The following is a 12315-nucleotide window of genomic DNA, read 5'->3' on the forward strand; positions in this document are numbered from 1 at the left end:
GAAGTGATGTATACAAAGCTACAGAGCGTCAGCCTACCATGACAGACTCGAGAATTGGAATAGCCTAAAAATGTCATGGCTACCATCGGCCTTATTCTTCTAACTCATTAAAAACTATATCTTTATATATAAAAGTAAGGTTGTGTGTCTGTCTACTCCGATTTAGATTCCTAACTACTCCCACATTTTGCGGTGCACTTTAACCAAAAGCGGGTATCTTATAGTCGTGATTCATATCGAGCCCTTCTGGGTATTAGCGCGCGTCTACGATGAGTCTACGATTTTAAAAATAATTTACCATCATTTTTTTCCATTTTAATGCATTTTTTAATATAAGGGAAGTAACTCTCTAAAAATGTCTACGATGAGTCAACGATTTAAAAAAAAAATTACCATCATATTTTTTCCATTTTTAATGCATTTTTTTGCTATTTTTTTGCTATAACTCTCTAAAAATGCTTTATAGTTATTTCCCTTACAAACCCGAGCAACGCCGGGCGATACTGCTAGTACATTTATATAATACACCAACCAGTGTCTCTATGGCTGCCTATTTGGTTGTCTCTCTGCCTGTATTCTTCTACTTCCCTAGTCATCATCTCCGTTAGTCTCCCACTTCTACTGCTCATTCTCTCTTATTTTTCTGTCAAAACTAGCTTCTTTACTTGTTAAGTTTGACAATACTATCTGTTAACAACTCGTCAGTCCCGTCCAACTTTAGTTATATGTGTGGATATAATAGCATTAATAAATCTCCGAACGATATATAAACAGTAACCGCTCGACAACGTAAAGTGTACTAGCCATCTGAATGTGGCTAGCCACTGGGGGTGGGTGTTACTGACGCTTTTAGCCCCAGGAGATTGACGTCTCCAGCTGGCCTTAGACACAATTTCAGTGCCCTTGTGTTATTTGCAAAGGGAGGTCATTCTCTCTCGAAAACCTAAGTGATACATTCGGACTATAGTTTCAAGGTTTTTGCCTCTCGTCAACGTATGGTAAACACCGGTTTTCGATGAAGGAGACCTTTGCAAATAATATTTAACGTTTTTCCCAATGAAAAAGGGTGATAAGTCGGTCGGTGAGCTCAGTTGGTTAGAGCGCCGTGCTAATAACGCGAATGTCGTGGGTTCGAGCCCCATACTGGCCAATGCGTGTTATTTTCACGTTTTATTCTTTTAGATAAGCATTGACCTCATTGTAGATCATATCCGAAGAGTAAAATGAAAGCAGCCACTCCATTAATAGTTGTTAACATCTTTTTACGAACACCTTCCAATCTCTCTCTCTCTCTCTTTCTCTCCACACGCACTAATAAATGTATATAAACACAGCCCAATATATTTGCACCCGTAACTTTCACTCTTAACTGTCACTCTCTCTCTCTCTCTCTCTCTCTCTCTCTCTCTCTATCTATCTATCTATCTTTCGAGCCTCATATTAGCCAATGACATTTTCTTTTTTTTTTTCAGTTCTTACGTTGAAAACGCATATTTAAATTATACATTCCATTCTTTACTGACCAAAACTTCTCTTGAGGTAGCAGAGGGTCTCACCATAATGATTATATTAGTCTCGAGACAAGAATATATATCTTATGCAAAAGGAATCCAAAATAAAATAACGCACATATCATGGGTTCGAACCCGATACTGGCCAATGATTTCAATTTTTATTTTATTTTGTATATATACAAATGGTTCTACCTCGCCAAGCTTGACATCTTTTGTTTAATTTCGGATTTCTCTTGGTATAATGCCAAAAGGACTCAAAACACTGAATGTGCATGAAGGCTTGCACAATTGAAAAAAAATTCCGGCTGTGATTCCCAATATGGACGTCAAATTCATGCGATAATAATTGTATTCCATTAAAACTCTAACCCTTAGTAATCATTTTCTTTTTCCTTTTTTTTTTGCGCCTTGCAACAAAACCTTCAAATACTCATTGACTCCGCCCTCCATTGGTCTCTTGTATAATTTCTGAGAAAATATTTCGTTTCATAAACGTTCATCTAAATCCGGGAAAGATTCCATAAATAACAAATGGATTGCTTTGAACCCAATATTTAAGATATCTTGAGTTGGGCAAAAACGTTAAGAATCGCTGAAGCTAATTGGTGTTCGAAATCTTCAGAGAAATGGAAATTACTTCCAATACGCTGTTATAAATATTGTCCTTTTCGTAAAAAAAAAATGAATACAAAACGAAATAAATGCACCACTCCATATATCTCTATATGTATCTCTGTAGTCACCTTTCCTTCTTTTTCTCTGTCTGACTCCGGTTAAGTGTTAAAGAGAAACTGACTGCAATCGTGTTCACGACGATTTGAAAGTAAACGGAAGGTTTTACCGTTTATCTCAGTTGGTTAGAGCGTCATGCTAATAATGCAAATACAGTGTCTTCGGTTCACCTGCTTCCCAATGGCTTCATATTTTTCGTTTTCATTTAGGTATATTCTGTATAGCTTTATTAGCTGGATGTTTAGAAATTTTCCCCAGTCCTGTTACTTCTCGAATTTTGTTAAATGTGAAGGATTCTGATTGACTAATGTTAACCAAAGTATGTTACAACTTGAAAAGTCTCCTAACATTTTTTTTATAATTAATTTCACCAAACAAATGAATCTCATTTTCGTAATTAACATGCAAAAAAATCTGCTGGGAAAATTTCAAAGGACAAGCATTAAAATTTAAGTTAACATGCTGTTTACTTTCATAAGAAATATGAAAGTAAATTTGCCGAAATATTAAAGTAAAATCCTTTAGAAGCTGGAGTGTCGGCAGTAGCACACGGAAAATTTCATAAAAGGAATATAAAAATCTCCCTCATTAAGTCACGTCTACATGTACCTAGCAGTACAGCACGTTCTGATGACATGTTCAGTATTTCAGGAATAGCAGCTGAGGTACGTCGTTCGGATGTATTACACTCAGCAATGAACACTACTCAGAAGGTAATTCGGTGACTTGCATGTGGATGCATGACAGCCAGCAGTTACATGCGAGCAATGCAATAAACCTGAACGATTAATGAGTTGTGCAGACGAGAATTTCTAAACATCCAGCTAATAAAGCTATACAGAATATACCTAAATGAAAAGGAAAGATATGAAACCATTGGGAAGCAGGTGACCCCATACTGGCCAATTCGTTTTGTTTCTACTTTTTTTTTTTTTAGATATGTATCCGTCCCATTTTGGATCATGTCCGAAGAGTTAACTCAAAGCATTCATAGTTGTGAACATATTTGTAAGATAACTTCACGTCCTTTCTCCCACTTCACATCTCTCTCCAAACACACGCGATAATTAATGTATATAAACACTGCACAATATGTCAACCCCCGTAACAGTTTCTCCTCTCGTGTGGCCAGTTAGCTAGGTTGGTTGCAGCGTCGTGTTAATAACGCGGATGTTGTGGGTTTGCTCCCTATACTGGCCAATGACGTATTTCATTGTCTGTTATCCCTAGTTTTTATGTTCAAAATACATAATTAGACAATATATTCCATCCTTTACTGACCGAAACCTCTCTTGGAGTAGCAAAGGTCTCACAATAATGATCATGTCAGACACGACGTAAGGATACATACCTTATACAATAGGAATCCAAAGTAATGGAATATGGCATTTACATCCATGAACCAGTTTTTCACCTTCGATCTCATTGTTTGTTTACATCTGATATCTCGGAAACAAAACGCCATAATAAAATCAGTACAGGCTAGAATTTCCATACGAAATCTGTAGAGATGACTTAACAGCGTTCAGTATTTCAACAATACTAACAATATTATTCGACATGCAAGAGACTGTAGTCATTTCTGGTTTCTATTGCAATTTACTTTAATGTTTTTTAGAATTACTCTTTTACTCTTTTACTTGTTTCAGTCATTTGACTGCGGCCATGCTGGAGCACCGCCTTTAATCGAGCAACTCGACCCCGGGATTTATTCTTTTGTAAGCCCAGTACTTATTCTATCGGTCTCTTTTGCCGAACCGCTAAGTAACGGGGACATAAACACACCAGCATCGGTTGTCATGCAATGCTAGGGGGACAAACACAGACACACAAACACATACATGCACATATATACATATATATGACGGGCTTCTTTCAGTTTCCGTCTACCAAATCCACTCACAAGGCTTTGGTCGGCCTGAGGCTATAGCAGAAGACACTTGCCCAAGGTGCCACGCAGTGGGACTGAACCCGGGACCATGTGGTTGGTAAACAAGCTACTTACCACACAGCCACTCCTGCCACTTATTTACTTTCACTTTATTTACTGCATGTTATCCAAAATCTTAATAAATGTTCGATAAGAATTATACTTCTGTGAAACTGAGGAGTAGGTTTCGCCCGATTGAGCCAAAGCTACGGAGTTTCAACCACTTGGACAAGCTTGAGAAACGGAACAGCCTGAAGATGTCCTGGCTACCACCGGACTTCTTCTAACTTACTAAAAATTATATACATTTATACAAAACACTACTCTAATGTCTCTATGTCTGTCTCTCAGCCTGTCTGTGTGTCTTCCGAGTTTTCTGTCAATCTGTCTTAACTTCTGCATCTCTGATCCACCATCCCCATCGGTGTTTCGCGTCTTTAGCTGCTTGTCATTCTCTCTTTCGATCGTACTGTCACGACATCAATGTTGACAACCCAACTGTTCCGTCTAAGTATAGTAACATGTGTGAATATAAGAACGATTTTGAAAAGTGCAGCTTGTTGCCCGGTTAGCTCAGTTGGTTAGAGCGTCGTGCTAATAACGTGATGGTCGTGGGTTCGAACCCCATCTTGGCTGATTTGTTTTGTTTCCACTTTTTTTCTTTTATATAAGTATCTGTTGTGAGTGTTGTTGTGAGGCGTTGTGAGTGTTTATTGAGCGAAAACACCTAAAAGCTCCACAAGGCTCCGGCAGGGGATGGTGGTCATCTCTGCTGTACTCTTTCACCACAACTTTCTCTCACTCTTACTTCCTATTTCTGTTGTACCTGTATTTCAAGGGGCCGGCTTTGTCACTCTCTGTGTCACGCTGAATATCCCCGAGAACTACGTTAAGGGTACACGTGTCTGTGGAGTGCTCAGCCACTTACACGTTAATTTCACGAGCAGGCAGTTCCGTTGATTCGGATCAACCGGAACCCTCGTCGTCGTAACCGACGGAGTGCTTCCAAGTATCTGTTCCTTTTGGGATCATATACGAAGAGTAAAATCAAAGCAGCCGCTCCATTCATAGATGTGAACATGTATGTACGAAAACCTCCACTCCCTTCTTCCACTCCACATACAAGCACTAATTAATGCATATAAACACTGCACAATATGTCAAACCCCGTAACTGTCTTTCCTTCTCTTTCTCTTTTGCTCCTTCTCCTCTCTCGCTTTCTCTCAAGTGTAACAGATTTCTTTTCTAATCTAGGCACAAGGCCCGAAATTTTGGGGGGAGGGGGCCAGTCGTTTAGATCGACCGCAGTATGCGACTGGTACTTAATTTATCGACCCCGAAATGATGAAAGGCAAAGTCCACCTCGGTGGAATTTGATCTCAGAGCATAAAGACATACGAAATACAGTCTAGATAATCCTTTCAGATATGGACATTCTCGTGTTGCTGGTTAGCGCAGTTGGTTAGGGCATCGTGTAACTAACGCGAATATCGTGTGTCCTAGCCCCATGTTTAACGAATGACTTTTTTTTTTAAATCCCCAGTTTTTATGTTTAAAGTACATAATTAGACGATACATTCCATTCTCTTGAGGTAGCTGATGTCTCACCCTAATTATCATTAGCCACTATAGAGACTCAAACCCAGGACATTCACGTTAATCAATAGAGCCCAACGGGTAATTGAAAGAATCAGCCTCTCTGAATCAAACGGAAAAGTTCCATTGAATCTACTTTACAAACTTTTAGTTCAACAGCTCTCATCATTTTGGTAGATTTCCTGGGAATATGTGGTTAGATTCTTTCCTGTATGAAATCAGTTTTCCTTGTAAAAGCAGGCGAACAATGGTCGTTTCTTCGTTTTATTATTTCGGTCATTGGATTGAGACCATCCTGGGGTATCAACTTGAAAACTTCTATACTAAATTATAGAATTATAATTTCAACTTCAGTCACGTCAGTTTCTCAGAATCTTAGAATTGGGAACCTTAAGATATCATGGTTACTATTGACCTTCCTCTGACTTACAATTCTAAATTATACACATTTATATATCAGAAATACTAAATTTCTAAATCTCTCGTAGAGACATGTACGGTGGTGGGGCGATAGAATGGTTGTATACTGTCAATCTAACACGAACGTGACAGTAGGGGGTACACCACCGCTGTTTAGCCCTAGGAAGCATCGACGCCTCCTGACGGCTTTGACACATTTTTCCTGTGTCCTTATATACATTTACGAAGGGGAGACAAATACCCTCAGCCGCCCGGGCTGCATTTATATAATACACCATAAAGTGTTCCTATCTCTGTCTGTCTCTCTGTCGCTCCACTTTCTCTTTCCCTCGCTTTTTATTCCTCTTCCTATCTGCCTCTCCACACCTATTCGTCAGTTTCCTTCCTCCCTTAACTCTAATGTCAGACGAAATCTGACTACACAATCACGCTGTTCAAAGTCTAGATATATGTGTGAATGGAAGAATTTTTATCAGCGTTCGTCGCATTCGGTCGGTTAGCTCAGTTGGTTAGAGCGTCTCGGGTTAGAGCGTCTCGGGTTAGAGCGTCTCGGGTTCGAGCGCCATACTGATCGATGAACTTCATTCTTTTTTTTTTTTTTCTTTTAGATAAGTATCTAATATTTTTACGAATTCAAGTTGAGAAAGGCGCAGGCATGACTGTGTGGTAAGAAGTGTGGTTTTGGGTCCAATCCTACTGCGTGACACCTTGGACCAGTGTCTTCAACTATAACCCCGTGCCTACAAGAAACTTGTGAGTGGATGTAGTGCACGGAAACTGGAAGAAGCCCGTCATGTATGTATGAGTGTGTTGAGTAGATTCGATGTTTTCAACCACCATATATCGTTCTGGGGATTAGCCTATTGGTTCCCCATATGAGCACCCTTCCAGATATATATGGGTTGCACAGGCAGCGAGCTGGCAGAAACGTTAGCACGCCGGGCGAAATGCGTAGCCGTATTTCGTCTGCCGTTACGTTCTCAGTTCAAATTCCGCCGAGGTCGACTTTGCCTTTCATCCTTTCGGGGTCGATAAATTAAGTACCATTTACGCACTGGGGTTTGATGCAATCGACTTAATCCCTTTGTCTGTCTTTGTTTGTCCCCTCTATGTTTAGCCTCTTTTGGGCAATAAAGAAAACGTTAGTACGCCGGGCGAAATGCTTAGCGGTATTTCGTCTGTCTTTACGTTCTGAGTTCAAATTCCACCGAGGTCGACTTCGCCTATCATCCTTTTGGGGTCGATAAATTAAGTACCAGTTGCATACTGGAGTCGATCTAATCGACTGGCCCCCTCCTCCAAAATTTCGGGCCTTGTACCTAAAGTAGAAAAGTGTATATGGATTGCACACACGCAAATGTATTTATGTTTATACATGTATACTTTATACTTTATAAGTCAAGTCTAGGGGTAACTATAGAAATATCTTATTTCTCATTCCCTTTGAAGTTAGTCTTATTCGTGATTTGGGCTTTAACTGCCCACTCTAGCATGTAAGGTGTTCTGTTACAGTTACCTCTTTTGTGTATAAATTCTGGGGTCAGTTAGGTCGGGTTATTTCCCTCGGGCCACTTCTTTAGGTCTTACTGTCTAAAAACAGCCCAAGGTAAAATGATTCCCCTGTTCCCCTTCTTCCCCACAAGAACTGGTCCAAGGCAGATAACCCATCCTCACTGAGTCCCCGCCCCGGACTATCCACTCTTTAGTGACTTACTAACCAAATGACTGTAACGGATTCCTGCATCCCAGAGGTAAACGGTTACATTTGTCTTCGGCTTTAGAGTCTGAGGTGACGTTCACGGGACTAAGCTCTTTGTGGATGCGAAACCATTGGTCACTCTATAACCGGACATAGACTTAACTACTTCTATCTATCTATCTATCTATCTATCTATCTATCTATCTATCTATCTATCTATCTATCTATCTATCTATCTATATAGTTTATAATTTGGGTTCAGCAAAGATTTGCTTCACCACATACCGCAGTTTAGAAATAACAGTCAAAAAACCTTAGCTATTCCTTCTACTTTAAAAGGGACTCCCAGAAAAACCAAAGTACTTGAAAACAATCTACGCAGGCAAAGAGGAAAAATAACGAAAATCAATCCATATTTGGTTACCCACGTACGCGCGTTTCGGAATTAGATCGGTATAAAGAATAAAGAATAAAGAATTATACTTTACCCAACCATTTTCAACTCATCAGTGTGGGATTCCAACAATATTAACTATCAAATATTAAATTCGAAGGCACTGGAATATATCTCTCCACCTAACGGTATCAGACATCATATTCAGTGTTAGTGCCGCCATGCCTGCGTAGATTGTTTTCAAGTACTTTGGTTTTTCTGGGAGTCCCTTTTAAAGTAGAAGGAATAGCTAAGGTTTTTTTGAGTGCTATTTCTAAACTTCGGTATGTGGTAAAGCAAATCTTTGCTGAACCCTAATTATAAAGTATTACTTAAGCTTACCATGAAATGGTCTTTTTCATGCCGAATTCTACTTGGTGACATTACTGATTACTTCTTAATTAATTAATTTTACCCTTACCCAACAAAAACTCACTACTTGAATGGACCATAAACAAAACTTGACTTAAATAGGATTCAAATAATCCTATCAGGTGGTGCTATTAAGTTAGACATGGCCTGGACCAATCTTTGGTCGAAACATATCTAAGTTTATCTAAGTTTATATATATATATTTCAGTGTATCTATGCCTGTGACAATCTTTCCTTCAATATCTTTCCTTCTCTATCTCTTTGCCTATCTGTCAATCTTTCTCTCTTTCTCCCCACCCCATCTCTCTCAAGTGTCACAGGGAACTTGGCTGCAAACACACGCAACTGTAATATATGCTGTCATGTCTATGTAATACTTGTTATACAAACCTTGTTGAAATGGCCGGTTAGCTCAGTTGGTTAGAGCGTCGTGCTAATAACGCGAATACTGGCCAATGTCTTCACATACGATTTTCGTCTAAGACTTTCTTTTTATACTTCTTTAGCGTATTTCAATAATATGAATTTAATTTTTTCCAGACTCTTGTTTCTTTTGCTTGTTTGTTTTTTTTTTGCTTTTGCTTTTTTTTTTAGAAATATCGTCAAAGTGTGTAAAATATCGAGTGTCTCTTCACAAAACCTATGGCGAGTGTACAGCTAATCATTGAAGATGCAGTTAGGCCCACACATAGGCTCGTTATTTACTTACTATGTCGTGTATCGATCCTCGCACCAATATTTAAAATTGTGTTAATGAGACAACATAAATGCAAGTATAACCGAGATGAGTATAATTTTTCACAGACTACAGGCGAAGGCATGGGTGTGTAGTAAGAGGCTTGCTTCTCAATCACATGGTTCCGGGTTCAGTCCCACTGCGTGGCACCTTGGGTAAGTATCTTCTACTGTAGCCTCGGGCGGAGCAAAGCCTTGTGGGTAAACTTAGTCGACGGAAACTGAAAGAAGCCCGTCCTGTGTGTGTGCGTGTGTGTGTGTGTGTGTGTGTGTGTGTGTGTGTGTGTGTGTGTGTGCGTGTGTGTGTGTGTGTGTGTGTGTGTGTGTGTGTGGTGTGTGTGTGTGTGTGTGCGGGTTCTCTGTGTCTGTGTTTGTCTCCTTCTACCGCTTGGCAACTAGTGTTGATGTGTTAATGTCCTCGTAACTCAGCGGTTCGGCCAGAGTCATCGATAGAATAAGTCCCAGACTTTAAAAAATACTGAGGCCGATTCATTCGACTAAAAATTTCTTCAAGGCGGTATCCCAGCTTGGCCGCAAGTCTAATAACTGAAATAAATAAAATATAAAAAAAAGATATAAATCAATGCTAAATACACTCAGAAATTACCGTTAGATGTCAATAAATACAACTAATATCTATTATTTCGTAACAAGACGAAAGCTATGATATAAGTTGGTAAAAACAACAGCAGACGAGGAAGGCATGCGCCATCTTTTTCGAGAAGCAGGCTGCATGAGATAAGATTCTTCATCAGACAGGCCGCACTAGTCAAAATACAAAGTAACTTTCCATCTTGGTGTGCCTCTCAGAAAGTCTTGCAAGACAGTTTGCCTATGTAGAATCCTCGGGGAAAGTGGAAATTGCATTGGTTTATTTATGAGAATTCTCGGTGGAAACTTTGTTACGTTTATGTATTTGTTTTGCAAGATTCTTGATGCGAAATCCTGTATTGAAACAGATATTGTTATACTTGGGAATGGTCATACACTTGGGGAAGTTCATCTTTTATCAATTAAACACAAGCATTTTATACTCAATCTTTACTTCAGCATTATATGTTGGTGTTATATATCAGCACTAAATGTTTTGTTATTTTTTTATTGCCCACAACGGGCTAACATAGAGGGGGCAAACAAGGACAGACAAAGGTATTGAGTCGATTACATCGACCCCAGTGCGTAACTGGCACTTAATTCATCGACCCCGAAAGGATGAAAGGCAAAGTCAACCTCGGCGGAATTTGAACTCAGAACGTAACGGCTGAAGAATACCGCTAAGCATTTCGCCCGACGTGCTAACGTTTCTGCCAGCTCACCGCCATCAGCACTATATGTTTTGTCTTAGCTTCAGCTTTTTGTCTTTGCTTCAGCTTTATTATTATTATTTGTATTGTTTTGTCAAAGTCCTTTCGTCACACATCCTGTGACTTCTTCAGGGACTCTTTATCCCACGTTTCTCCTTTTGTCCAGCTTAGCCCAGAAAATGTACTAAGCAGAACAAGAGAAGACACATGGAATAAAGAGTCACCGAAGAGGTCACAGGATGCGTGCCGAACGAGTTTTGACAAAGAAACAACAACAAAAAAATTAAGAAATAAAGCTGAAGAAAAGACCAACACGTGTGTTTGATTGGCAAAATATGACCATCCCCATTATACCAGTATGTGGAAACTACATTGAGCCTTTATAATCTGGAATCTGGTACGCTAATCTTTATGATTGACGTCATAAACGCTGTCCTTCACTATTTTATTAAAATAAAATAAAAGATACTCAGCAGTGTATCCCTTAATCTGTCTGGCTCTTCTTTATCTCTGCCTCTCTGTCTTTCTTTCTCTTTATCTCTGACCTCCATTACTTACTCTTTGTCTCTTTTCTCTCTCTATCTCTCTCCATCCACCCTCTTTCCCCTCTATCTCTCTTTCTTTCTCTCCCTCTCTCTCTCTCCCTCACTCTCACCCCTCCCCTCATCCACCAGCTGTCAAACAATACAAATTCTAAACACGTACAGCTGTAGCCTACGTAAATCGTCTGTTCATGCTTATTTTTATCCGAATTCTACAGTGGCCGGTTAGCTCAGTTGGTTAGAGCGTCGTGCTAATAACGCGAATGTCGTGGGTTCGAGCCCCATACTGGCCAACGTGTCTTTTTTTTTTCTCTTTTTTGTGTCTTTATATAAATGTCATTTTACTGTAAAGAAATTCAGTCCTCACGGCAACGCTTTTTTAAATGTCATTACACGATATAAACTAGAAATATGACTGGAATATATTATTGACTAATAGAGGTTCCTGTTTTAAACTGCAGTACAACTGACAAGCATCAAAACCGAAACTGCTATTCAATAGTATCGATCTGTAAGGCAAAGCCAACCGCTTTTATATAATTCACCAATAAATCAATGAAATAATAAGCAATCATAGAACACATTTTTGTTTTTTTACAAATAGACCGACCATCACTTTGCTTATATATGTCATTCCTCTTATCGTCACTCATGCTCTCTCAAGTAATTATTGAGTTCAAATTTTGGCACAAGGCCAGCAATTTCGACCCCAATGTTCAACTAGTACTTATTTTATCGATCCCGAAAAGCAAAGTCGACCTCAGCGGAATTTGAACTCAGAACGTAAAGGCATTTCTTTCAAGTAATTTATTAAAGACATTTTCTAGTGTCCTATTCTTCCGCTCCAATTGTATACTCTTTTACTCTTTTACTTGTTTCAGTCATTTGACTGCGGCCATCCTGGAGCACCGCCTTTAGTCGAGCAAATCAACCCCGAGACTTATTCTTTGTAAGCCCAGTACTTATTCTATCGGTCTCTTTTGCCGAACCGCTAGGTGACGGGGACGTAAACACACCAGCATCGGTTATCAAGCAAT

At 39.4% G+C, this 12315-nt stretch overlaps 3 non-coding genes across 3 annotated transcripts; all 3 read left to right on the plus strand.

The window, feature by feature from the left end:
* Positions 1-1076: 1076 nt before the first annotated feature.
* On the plus strand, positions 1077-1150 carry Trnai-aau. Its single transcript has one exon. It is a non-coding gene; the product is annotated as a tRNA-Ile (tRNA).
* Positions 1151-4738: 3588 nt separating this feature from the next.
* Trnai-aau lies at positions 4739-4811 on the plus strand. Its single transcript has one exon. It is a non-coding gene; the product is annotated as a tRNA-Ile (tRNA).
* A 6686-nt stretch (positions 4812-11497) lies between these two features.
* Trnai-aau lies at positions 11498-11571 on the plus strand. Its single transcript has one exon. It is a non-coding gene; the product is annotated as a tRNA-Ile (tRNA).
* Positions 11572-12315: the final 744 nt, after the last annotated feature.

The sequence above is a fragment of the Octopus sinensis genome, linkage group LG8 (genome assembly GCF_006345805.1).
Source record: "Octopus sinensis linkage group LG8, ASM634580v1, whole genome shotgun sequence".
Taxonomy (NCBI): domain Eukaryota; kingdom Metazoa; phylum Mollusca; class Cephalopoda; order Octopoda; family Octopodidae; genus Octopus; species Octopus sinensis.